The sequence below is a fragment of the Phasianus colchicus genome, chromosome 10, assembly GCF_987193195.1.
Source record: "Phasianus colchicus chromosome 10, bPhaCol1.hap1.1, whole genome shotgun sequence".
Lineage (NCBI taxonomy): Eukaryota > Metazoa > Chordata > Aves > Galliformes > Phasianidae > Phasianus > Phasianus colchicus.
Window position 1 is genome coordinate 13,739,051 of NC_143445.1, and position 11,745 is coordinate 13,750,795.

Consider the following 11,745-nt stretch of genomic DNA (forward strand, 5'->3'; position numbering starts at 1 on the left):
CAGCCTGGCCATAGGGTGGGCAGCAGTGTGAGCCTGCAAATGGGCAGCTCTGGGGAAGGTGAGAGGTGAAGTGATGCCCAGGGTTTCCCGCAGTGGCGTTAGCATGAAGTAGAGCCCTTATTAATTGGGGAGAGAGCAAAATCATGCTGGCAAAATGTTGTCAAATGCTTCAAATTAATGATTAATTCTAAACGGAGTGATAGTGTTTGATGTGGTCTTTGTTGGTTTAAACAGGAGGGTGATTCATTCTGAAGGAATTTATAAAAACACAAGTATTTGCTCATGGACAATAAATACTGGGGCAGATAAAAAGGGGGGATGAAGTGTTCGGCTCCATGATAGCAGCTCCGCTTGAGAAAACTTTTGACCTTCTCACGTCTTAAATCACAGCAGCTCCTCCAGGGTTGCCCTTGACGCCAATAGGAGAGGTGTCCCTGCGGCGGAGTTGGGGCAGCATCCAACTGCAGCTCACCCAGCATGTTTGGCAGTGTGGGCTCCGCATGCCAGCCCAGCAATTTGAAGCACAGCATCAGTAGTGGTGGCATGGTGACACGTGCCCTGTGCCACCCCACAGGCACCAGGGCAGGGAGCACACGCTGCCATTCCCGTGGGAATGCACCGCAGCCTGGATAATCCCTGCACTGCACTGGGGCTGTGCCAGGGACATGAAAGCGCACGGGGCCGCTGATAGCCGTGGCCCAACTGGGCTCATTGGGGCGAGATGAGTCGTCTGCACTTCCAAGGCAGGCATGGCACACGACATCACCTGCTGCTTCCCAGGGGGACACGCTCAGCCGCGTTGTGCTCCAATGGCTTCTTGACAAAATTCCTCTTTTTTCCCCATGGAGCAGGGCCTGTGGGCACTGCTGTGGCTGTCAGCAGTGTGTTCACTGCCCATTCTGCGCACAGTGCCCTCTGCAGAACTCCTACAGTCCTCTGTGCCGGTAATGTTGGACGTGAGCACGGTGCCTGGTCCCAATTAACCTGGGGGCAGAAGGCACTATCCAGTTGCACGGGAGTGCTGGGAGAGGAGCAGCTTTCCTAGTGCAGGGCTGGAGCCGGGGTGAGGAGCTTCTAAAAAAAGCAGATGGTTTCTTTCCCTCCTTCCTCCTCCTTCCCCTCCTTTCTTCTCTTTTTTTCCCTTGCTGCGGAACAGACAGCCCAGCAGCACATTTTTCACCATCAAAGCTTTGCTGAAGGGAATTCTCCACCACTGCTTCATTTCTTCCTGATGTTCACAGATCGTAAAGCAAACGGCCTCTGGAGGACAGGGACAGAGGCCTCTTGGGGACAGAGCACCAAGCCCACATCTTTCGCAAAGGGCAGCAGAGGCAGTACATGTGCTCGGGTGCTGAGTGTAAAGCATGGCACAGGGGTGTGGGATGGGCAGAAGGTTGCACAGCTGCAGCTAGAACCATGTATGGTGGGGATGGGCTGTGGGGCTGCAAGGGAAAGGATGGCGAGCGATGGGCACTGTGTGTGCCATGTCCCTGTGGGCCCCTTTCAACATGGCTCGCTCAGTGCCACAAGCTCACACCTTGCTGCAAGCGTATGCCTACTAGGCACAACAGGGAGGGACAGCCAGACCTGTGTGTGGTTTGTTTTGTGTTTGTCACCTCATACATCAGCCCATGCCCTGAGGAAGCTCCTCACCTAAGGACATGCCACCCATGTGCTCCGTGCCCGGAATGCTGAAGGGCAGCTGTCCCAGTCTGGGTGCGGATGGCAAAGAAGGGACAATGAAACGATGGCACCCTGTGGTGCTGGGATCAGAGCTTAGAATCCATCCTTGTGTGCTGGGGGCTGCAGGAGCCACACCACAAGGCCCTACACACACAGCTGCTTTGGGGGAAACACTGGCTGCCCGGCATCCTACACAACATGGGGACCCTCAGCACCCCAGGGCCACCATGCCTATGTGTGCACCCATCCCAGCCCCCAAATGCAGGCTCATTTCAGGAGCGCAGTGCAGCCCAACGGGGCCGGAGCAGCTCCACCAAAGAGTTTATGGCTTTCACGCCCCGTCAGGCTGATGGATGGCTGCGGTCCCTTGGCGCTCAGCGCCTGCAAGGGTCAGTTACAGCCATCACTTCAAGGAGTCCAACCGACCGCCCGCAGCGCTGGAGTACAGCTTGGTTTCGGGTTCAGCTTTGGGAAGGGAAGGCCAAAGCACCGGATTGTGTGCTGGGGGAAAGGGTGAGAGGCCAGGGGAGTGTCCGAGCCGTGGTCCGGGGCTGTGCTCACCCCTTGGGGCCGGGCTGGGATTTGTGGGATTATGCTGGAGGGATTACAATGGAGCAGACTTTCCCACAGACGCTCCAATCGCCGCTCTGAGAAAGCGTGTGAGCCAGCCGGCCCGCCCGCCTCGCGGGGCTGGGGGAGCACAGGAACAGCACACACGGTTTTTAATAATTAAGTAACTTTAATTGTCCTGGGAAAGTGGTGCTCGCCTTAGGGCACGCTGCGCAAACTCATAATTAATGTTACCAGGAGAGATTATGGGAAGGAGAGCTGAGAAATGATTCACTTTTGCTTTTTAAGCCTCCCTGCGCTCAGGCTGCATTATCCCCCAGTATAAAGCCCCGTTTATCTGGGGGGGGCAGCTGGGCACTATGGGCACGTGGCCGGCACCCGAGGGCAGCGCTGCTGGGAGTGCCCAGCACTGGAGCTCCAGCCCCATCCCACTGGAAATGCGTGGCACGGGGCACATCCCAGAGTAAATCCCAAGTCCTGGATTCCCTTTGGGGTGGGGGCGTGGATGGAGTGGGGTTGGGGGCACAAACCCTCCCTCTCGCCAGTGCTGTTTCACCCTCCCTAAACCAACACGGCGCTGAGCTGCAGCGGCTCTTTTCTTTCTTTTTTCCTTTCTTTTATTTTTTTCAAAGCAAATCGCTGCGCTCACACAGGACGCAAGGTATTTTGCTCTATAGAAATCCTTTTTTCAGGCAACTATGTCAAGAATGTTTTCATACTTTGGGCTGGATGGGAAAAAAAAAAAGGGCTTAATCCCCCGAGATGGTTATTTCTCTGAAAACAGACATGCAAATGCTGGACTTGTCAAACCTTAAAATGTTTTCTTTATTCAGGGAATTACTGCCTGCCTGCTGAGCCCGGGTAATGCTGACAGGCTAAGCCCGGGGCCTTGGCAGCCGAGCATGCAGAGTGTGGGAAAGGGCGGCTGAGGCACGCGCCAGATAAGATCATACAATAAATGATACAGCCCCGCCGAGCGCACGGCCACTTTCATATGCAAACAGCTCCCGGTGCATGCACACGCGCGGCCGCACCTCACCTGGTGGCTCCAGGAGGGCGGCGATGGGGCTGACCTGCAGACCCTGCTGTGGGGGTTGGGATGTGGGGGGAGGAGGGTGATGGGGCTCACGGTCACACTGAGGCTCTGTGAAAATGGGGAGTGGTCACTTAAGCACATTTTTGGGTCTTTCGGCCTCCGACCTGACAACATGCCCCAAATGGTTCAAAAAGGGACAAAAGCGACCCCAAACACATTGTGCTGTAATTGCATTGTTTGAAAGCAGCATGCTGCTCCTGGCCTCCTTTTGGTGCGCATGCCTGGGGCTGGGCAATCCAGCACCTAATTCTGCCCTTTGGCAGGAATCCACTCCTATGCAGGAGCTGCCACGGCCATGCCGCTGTCCCACATGTGGCACTGTGTCCGTCACCAATGCAGTGACCCGCAGCAGGCAATGTCTCATGTCTCCAGGGAGAAAAACTCAGCACAGCACTTTCACAGCCCAGATTTGTGTGTGTGGGGAGCTGTGCACACAGCAGAGCCACCTCCATGGTTGCACCGTGCTGAGCTCCTGCAGCTCAGTGTTCCTGGGGGTGGCCAGGGACAGGGCTGGGTGGGGGCATCCCAGCCTCACTCCCAGCTTAGCATGGCGCATTCACACAGATAATCTGTTATGGAAAAAAATGAGCCAACAAGCTATCTATTCTTGTCTGTGCTATTTTCCCATGTTAGGAGCAGGCTGGGCTGAAAAATGTAGGTTTCCCCTTTCATCTTGCCTTGCAGAGCCCCCCAAACAAAATGTCTTTCTTTGCCAGTGCTCACTCAGGAGATCATGTCTCCTACAACAGGAAAAGCATTTCCCCACCCCATGGGAATGTTTTATTTTCAGCTCGTCCCAGTGAGGGCAAGCCAATGGGGATGAGCAGTGTCCCCATGCCTTGGTGTGCAGCAGGGGACACGCTGCAGCTTTGGTGGTGGCAACGTCCATGCTACTGGGTCTAGGCATCTGAGGGCTGTCTGCTCTTTCCATACAATTGCATTGGTCTAATAAAAGCAAGAAATATGTTTTTATGGGCTTTGTGGTCTGGCTTTCATTAATCCTGTTCTGTGCGGACTCACTGGCTTGTTCTGCTCCAGTGAGTGGCAGCACTCTGGTTCCCTGGCTGCACGGCTCTGCCGCAACGCCTCTGTTGATCTATGGAAGTGGTTTCCAAAAAATAATATTTGGGATGGCCACGTACCGGCTGAGTGCGGGAAGAGGGTGGGTCGGCAGTATTTGCACCGCACGGATCCGGCTATCTGGTTTCTTGTCAAAGCAAATATCTTAAGGGTTTTAGGCTGTGCTGCTTCCTGAGCTGTTTCAGAAGGACTGAAACTGTGATCCCTGGCATTGTGGTTTCTCCACCTGGGGACAGGGGCAGGAGGAAGGGTGCGGGTGGTCTTGCTGTTGAGCCCCACTGAGCCCACGGCAGCCAAGATAGTGCCCACGGCTACAAGAGAGCTGTTGGAAGAGCTGAAGGGCACACGGGGATGTGGCTTTCCTTCCACACATTTCAGAGGCAGGGCTGCTGGGAGGAACCGCAGGGAAATGGGGAGCAGACAGAGCAGGCAGCTAATTGCAAGGAGCGGAAAAAACCTAGGTGAGATAAAAGAGAGCGTTTGCATTGTCTGCATTCCCCCAGACATCCCGGGCTCGCCTCCGGCTGTTTGGCAGAAAGCTCTTTGCAGCCTTAGAGGAGGTCATGGTTGGGCTGGAAGCAGGCGCAGTCAGCAGGCAGCGAGGAAGGCACGGAACCAGCTCCTCTATCTGGAGATCGAATGGGAAACACATAACCGTTGCTCGTGGTGCACCCACAGCCCCCACCTGCGGCTGCGGGTGCTCGCTGGGAATGAGCTCAGCAGCCTCCTTAGGGTTGGGAAATCGATGCTATCAGGAGGGAGGCATCGCTCCCGGCCGTTGGAAGGGTTAAGCGCTCTCACGAAGCCGCCCGGAGCTCCAAGGGCCGGGCTGGTGCCAAAGTCGGAACCTGCTAATCAGCAGCTCCCAGCGGCAGCCCTCCGTCTGCCTTGACTCCTCGCCAAGCGCGGCCGAGCCTGCCGGCACAGGAATGTGTGAGAGCCATGTGTCACTCCTCCAGACTGTGGGAAAGTGCTGCTCCAGTGAACTCACAGCAGCTGCCCTGCCCCGGCCCGGCCGTGCGGCGGGAGGAACAGCAGCCGGGGCTCACCGCCCTCCCCGATGTTTTCTCCCAGCGCTTCCGCACAGCCCCGCTGCCAGCCCCAGCCCTGCGGGTGGCACGGGACATCCGCACCCCCGGTGCCTGCAGCCCTGCTGGGCTCACGGGGACCACGGCCCTGCGGGAGGGGTGGGGGCTGCAGTCCTGTTTGGTTTGAGAAAACACACTCTCCCTTTCACATTTTTTTTTTTTTTTCCTGGGTGTGGGGTGCTGACAGCAGGATCCCGCAAGCCAAGAGCTGTCCCAGCACCGGCCGCGGCCACCCCACTGCCACCTGGCACTTGTACAAGAGCCTTCATCTTCAAAGCCTCAGGCAGACAATGGCTCCTTTCAGTGCCTGGAGCCGGCCCTGGTCAGCCCGGCTTGGGCTGAGCCCTGTGTTCAGCTGGGATAAGATGCGGGCTGGAGAAGGGCAACGGGTGGGCAGGAAAAGAGCGATGGATGGACAGTAGAAGGGTCACAGGTGGGCAGGAGAAGGGTAATTGGTGGGCAGGAAAAGCACAATGGATATGGGCAGGAGAAAGATGATGGGTAGGCAGAAGGACGACGGGTCAGCAGCATCCCTGTTGCTCACCACCTATGGGTACCTGTGCTGCAGGGGGGATTCTCCACAGCCCCCAACACTGAACTCTCACTTGGGCAAGAGCAAAGGGTACGGAGGGTGGGAGCAAGGCTTCTCTCTGCCCTGAGGATTAATGGCCGGCAGGGGACCGGCAGAGCAGGGTTTGTGCTTGGCGGGAGGGCAGAAATGCAAAGCGCTGAAGCAGCACATTCGCCTTGTGCCCCCGCGTCTGCCGCCAGCCCTCGCCGGCTCCTCCTCGCCTCGCTGGCCCCAGCAGATCAGGCTCTGCAGACAAGCATCTATTTCTGCCCTCATTTTCATCTTGTTCCTTTAAGCCTGCCACGGGCTCTCGTTAAAGCTGCTTGCTGGGGACTCATTAACTTGGCAGGCTCAGTGAACTCAGATCAATTAAAATAAAGCTTCTTAGGTTCCCTGCCCTTTGCTGCAGTGCTTGAAGCTCTCCATGAGTACGGCCGTGCAGAGAAGGGTGCGGACAGTCCTCAGGTCCCCCCATCCCCGAGGTGTGTGGCCATCCCACTGCAGCTCAGTGTTGCTCAGCAATAGGTGCTGCCTGGTGCTTTGGCATTGGAGAGGTGGTCCTGCAGCTCCTGATGGATTTCCTTTAGTGGAGGAATCAAGTTTAGGAGCTCAGGGTCAGCAACTCCTGCTTGCAAGAAATGAACAAGAAAAGCAAACAGCTCGTGCAGCCGTCCTCTGATTTGGGTTTTGTTGCACTTTCCAAACACATCAGTCAAATTTTCAATGAGGATCAGCCAAATCCTTCCAAAACCTTGGAAGGTTTTGAGGCTCAGTTTCAAATGAGAGTTGGCCTTATGCTTTGCAGAGGTTGAGCTGCACTAGAAGAACCCCTCATCTCGATGTGTGTGTGTGCAGGTACCTAAATGCTAATGACTGTGTTTACATGCTGGGTGTATCTGCCGGGCATCGTTTGTGGGATGCAAATGTGGGGAAGGCGAATTAGCTCTGCAGTCTCATGAGAAAGGCAATGAAGGCCAAGTGTTTGTGTTTTTCAGGGAGAAGCCTGCAAGGAGCCGTAGGCTCGGAAATTAGGGGCGAGGAAATGGAAGCCTGGCCTCTCCCTCAATCTGAGATGTGGCAGAAGCCAGCTGGGAGGCAGACAGCCTGGCTGGCAATGCACAAAAAATGCCAATGGGACTCAGAGCTGGGCTGTACTTGGGCAGCCCCTGTCCACCCACCTTGGATGGCTCTGGATAGCGTTTCTGCTTGCTGCTGATCCCTGCTTCGTGGGCACATTGCTGGGATGGCAGAGCTGCCCCGAGAACTCAGACACCGGGCTCAAATTCATGGCACCTGCTGCCTCCAGAGGAGCTCAGCCAAGCAGTGCCTGGTTTGGTCCCAGACGTGGGGTCAGTCCCTGCACCACCACACACAGCATGGGGCTGCAGCTCAAGGAAGTGCAGGGTAGTGGGGCCACAGCTCAGAGCCTTCGCCCAGAGTCTGCCAGGGGACGGGAGGGGCAGAGGAAGGCTTTAATGAATTAGTCCTGGGCACTCTGGAGCATTTCCAGTTTGCAAATTACCACTGCTTTATTAGGCTTTAATTCATTCTGCTCCAGGGCATTGCTTGCAAAAGCCTTTACAAAGAGGAGTGAGGTGCAGTGTCTGGGGCTGCGTGCGCTCAGCAGCGTGCGTCCCCATGGCTGCCTGTCCCGGTGGCCACTGGGCCTGCTCTGCTTCCACCTCTGTTCCTTGTCCAGCAGGAACAAGATGGAAGTAAAATGTTTCCCAAGGGGCAGTTGCCAAGGCAGTGACCCATGCGGAGCTGCAAGCGCTGTCCTTTTACCTCTTTTTACCTCCTTCACCTATGCCAGGGCAGCAGTCTGGCCCTCTGTGTGCACACAGGTGGCATTTGTCCCTTGGTCACACTTTCCTCCTTCCCAGATGGAGCAAAGTCTTTGCTGCCTCTGTGTCAGCTGAGCCAGGGGCAGCCCGGGGCTGAAACTGAAGCTAGGGCAGCCACAGGGCCACGTGTACCTTTCCCTCCATGGACATTTTAATCCAGGTGGCATTTCTCACAACAGGGCCAAGGACGAGCAGTGGGGCCGGCTGGCTGCACACCATGCTGATGCTGGGGCATCCCAGGCTGTGCCCCACCGGGCTGTGCATTATGTCATAGGAGCTGCAAGGCGCGAGCGGGAGCTCATCCCAATGCGTAATGGAAAGCACTCGTCCCTTGTAATGCTGTCTGGCCATAAAATGTCAGAGGGATGTAAAAGTTATAAATACATCGGGGAGCGCATGAGCACAGCGTTAACCCTGCACCAGGAGCGCTGCTTAACCCCAGCGGGCTGAACCCAGGGCAGCTGGAACGGAGCAAATGTCACAGGAGACACGGGCCGCAGCCCTGTCCGTGGAGAGGTCTGCCTTGAATGGAGCAGAGCTTGCTTGCCATCGCAGTGAGGTGTCAGACATTTCGTCTGGGTACATACAGCCCTACATGTATACATGACTGTAACAGTCAAAGTAGATCCCAGAGCCCTAGAGAACATTGCTGAGAATCCTCTTGCTTTTGCTGTTCCAAGACTGCAGAGCACAGCTTCAGTGTTCCCAAGGTACAGCCTGGGGGTGAAACATGAAACACAAACCCACGGTGTTCCTGCAGGAGAGCCACACGGAAGGGCAGGACAGGAGGAGAGGAGGAATTGGGAACAGGTGCAGGACCCGCATCCACAAATACCCCAGTGGAAAGAGTGAGAGGAGCAGGGAGCAATGATGCAATAAATCTTTTAAAAGAAACAATAAGACCAGGACAGCTGGCACAGAAAGGAGCATGTTCCCTTGGCTACCGGAGGCTTCAGGAATGAAAAAATTGGAGAGGGTGAGGGGCAACCTGTTGGCAGGGCAAGGGGAGGAAGCAAGAGGAACCCTCTGGAACACGAATACCGCTGTAATGAGTAACACCCGGCTTCAATGGGACGATGCTTTCCGCATGCACTGTGTTTTACAGCTACCATAAATAATGAAATCAGTATTTGTAAACTATCCTTTAAGGAATCCATTCTTTTCCAGAGATTTCAAAAGCATGTCATTTTCCATATTGTGAAGTTTGCCAGCTCGTCTATTTTTAGCGATTCTTACTCTACTGATGTGGTCAAGACGGTCCTTAAACAGAAGAGAACGGCTGCATGCCTCAAAGGTATAAACAGCCAGACATGTGCTGGGAAATGCTTCGGAGGTGAGCACGCCGGGCTGCCGACATCAAAGCTGTGGGCTGGTGGAGCAGCAGGGATGGGTCTGTGCACAGACTGGATCAGCAGGCACGAGAAAACAGCTTGAAAGTGCCTCAGAGATCTGAAGAGCCTTTAGTCTCATGGCCCAAGGAACGAGACAGATCCCGCAGAGAACTCCCAGCACTTCCATGGAAACCTTGATTTGGTCAACATGAAAATAGAAAAAAAAATAATGAGGTTGTGTGTGAGGCTCCGGGCTATGAGTGGAGATCCATCCCTTGAGTTGGGGAAACGTCACTGGGCTCAGAACACTTCTGGTAAATGTCCTGTGTGCCCCACGGCTGAGCTGGGCTGAGTTGATGGTTAGTTTTGGTCATAAAATCCCCTGGAAAATCTGCAGCTGCTCCTGGTGTGCCTCTGGCAGCCGGCAGCACCTCCACACCTGTCCAACCGCAGTGCTGCTGGGGCTCACGTGGCTCCTCAGGTGCCTCCGTCTCTCACTTACAGATTTTACTGCATTAGTATTTCAAGGACTGTACTCTGTCCTAAGCAATACATTTGCTTCTTGCATGTATGCTTTTTTTCCTATTTAAAGGCCACTGAGTCATTGGCTGTAAATACATGGGTACACTTAAGAAGTTACTGATAAAACCACTGGGTCATGACTTGCTGAAATCTCACTTTCAGACCATGAAGCCCCAATGTATTTCACCTCATCTCATGCCTTGTGCTCTCCCTTTTCAGGATCAGACTCTGCTGAAGGATGGTCCTCCTGAATTGCAGGTGTTGGAATTGCCTCCAGGCCTCCTCCTGCTATGATGTGCCCCTTTCTCCCACCCTTGCCATGCTATTGCCCTTCCCATGGCCTCACTCCACTGTGTCATATCATCTCCCAGGTGCTGATTTTGGCATGTCCTTGCTGCTTCCCCTCCTCCTCCCCCCCTGCTCCCTGCCCTGCTCCTAAGGGCTTGAGCCAAGGCTCTGACTTGAGGCACCTCCCAGGTCCCCTCTGAACTGCAACTTCCCTGCAGGTCTCCTGGGCTGACCTGATGACTTTTTGTTGGCCTGCAATAGGGTGACATGTCCTGGCTGCACCGGGACTGCTGTGCTCCAGGCCTTGGAGAAGCAAGTCCACACCTTGTGGCTGCCTGTCCCTGCACCCCCTGTCCCTGTGCTGCCTTTTTTAGGCCATGAGAGCCTGGTGGAAGCTGGCTCTGTTGCAAGGCACATGCGGGCGGCAGGAGGGAAGCTCACAGCAATCCATAATCTTTGCAGCACTCCTGCGAGCAGCTGTCTGGCAAATGTCAAGCACTGTCTAGGGCTATTTTGGGCACTTTATTTTTGTACAGGATGCTTTAAGCTGGGGGAAGGGCACAGAGAGCGTTTTCTCATTGCCAGCATCTTAAAGAATACAACCCTCAGGAGGAAGGCTCAAGGACGCTCCTTGGTCACGCAGCCATAAACACAGAGTTCCCTGGGGCCAGTGGGACACTGGAGATGTCCCACAGGGGGGGGACATGGAGGTAGCTCCTGCCACAGGCACAACCTTGGCAAGCACTATCGCTGCAGTGGGGCACCCACCACCCCAGAAGAGCTCTGGATGAGCCCTCAACTCTGCTTTGAGACTTCAGTCCCTCCTGCTGGTGTACCAGCAACCCAACATGAGTAACACAGCCATCGGGCATCCCTCCAAGGACTTGCACAATCACAGTCCCAAATCTGGGTGTTTCCCTTTGCTCTCCCAGTGGCCTGATCCTCCCAGCCCAAAGGGCCCTTCAACTCCATCAGTTTCAATACAGCAAGGATCCAGAGCCAAGGTCTTATACAAGGAGGAGCAGAGCACCCAGAGATCTGCGTGTGAAAGGTGGCATGGAACGCTACTGGACCATCCAACACCAAAGCATTCCTGCTGAAAGAAGTGGGCGTTCTTCCAGGAGCTGGGGCAGGAAGTCATGGCTTATCTTTGCGAGCTTCTTTTTTGCTGAGCCTGGAAGAGAAACTCGTTCTCATTGTAATAGCTGATGGGTTCACTCCCGACCCCAACATGGTTCTATGAGAAGAAAAGTAGAGTGGAAGTAGGAGAAACAGCCCCTCAATACGCAAGCTCAGGCTGAATGGGGCTCTGAGACCTGATGGAGCTGTAGGTGTCCCTCCCCATTGCAGGGGAGTTGGACCAGATGGCCCTCAAGGATCCTTTCCAACTCTAACAATTCAATGATTCTAACATTTATTGCTATAAAATGTTATTTAAAAAATGCAATACTTATACCATGGCTACACACAGCCAACAGGTGAGCAGCTTTCACCAGCGCTTAGCAGCAACCAGGGCAGGGCTTTGCTGCAGCAGGAGCTGTGCTCAGGTGGAGTTTGGAGCAGGGAGCAAGCAGAGATGACTCAATCTGACTTGTATTTGTCAAGAACGAACACGTTGGGCCAACCTCATCCCTTTCAGCAGTGGCGCACAGCAGTGCTAGGCGGCCTCGGG